The sequence below is a fragment of the Orycteropus afer genome, unplaced genomic scaffold (assembly GCF_000298275.1).
Source record: "Orycteropus afer afer isolate SDZICR_OR568_19922 unplaced genomic scaffold, OryAfe1.0 scaffold00031, whole genome shotgun sequence".
NCBI lineage: Eukaryota > Metazoa > Chordata > Mammalia > Tubulidentata > Orycteropodidae > Orycteropus > Orycteropus afer.
In genome coordinates, this window is record NW_006921618.1 from 4806312 (window position 1) to 4807326 (window position 1015).

The window sequence follows — 1015 nt, forward strand, 5'->3', positions numbered from 1 at the left end:
TGCTTGAATATCATCCTTGGTGAAGTATCTATTCATGTTTTCTGTCCATTTTTTAATTGGATTTTTTGTCTTTTTGTTATTGAGGTGTTGGAGTTTTCTGTAAATTCTAGAGATAAGTCCCTTGTCAGATATGTCATTACCAAATATTTTTTCCCAATCTGTAGGTTCTCTGAATGCAAAGCATGTTACTTCTAAATGTTTGAGTAGGTGCTGGGTACGAAAATAAGCTTAAGTCAATAGAAAGTGAAAGAAATTGAGATGCCTCCTCTTGTGTTGAGGGAAGGAGTTTGAATGTTATTCTAGATGTTATGGGGGCATTCTAAAGACTATACCCTGGATTATAAACTTTTGAGTACAGGGACTGATGGATTCAGCTTTGCATTTGTTTTCTATTATATCTAACTGGACCTCTGTCCACAGGAATTCCTCAGGAAATGTTTGCTGCATTAGACTGGGGTTGGAGACAAGTGAATGACCCAGAATTGCAAAGTTTCAGGTTCATAAGCCTAGAACTTTGAGTGCAGATCTTGCCAGTCAGAGCCTATTCTAGGGCTTCTCACTCCTCAAAAAGAGAGGTGCCATTACAGCACGGAAAAGCAAGTAGGCTTTTGCAGTATAGTGAGTTTCTTTTATATATGGCCTTTCTGACCTTGAATTTCTAATTCTGCTGGAAGTAATTGATTGGGTCACAGTTTGCTCTGTGATAAGTCTATTTTGTGCATCTTGCAGAGGTCAGTCAATTTACCATGTAAACGATGGTGTATAAAACCACCCAATAGGATTGAGTGACTTGTGGGTATTTATGGGTTTTGCCATCTGCTAGGCCAGGGCTTGGAGGCTGCTTTTCACTTGGGGACAGCTCTTTATTAAGGCCGGGGCCTGAGGTAGGCAGACCTAGGGTTTGGAGGCTGCTTTTTGCTTGGCAGTGGTTCTATATTAAGGCTGGGCCTGAGGTAGGTGGCCCTAAGGCTTGGAGGCTGCTTTTTGCTTGGGTGTGGCTCTATGTTAGGCTGGG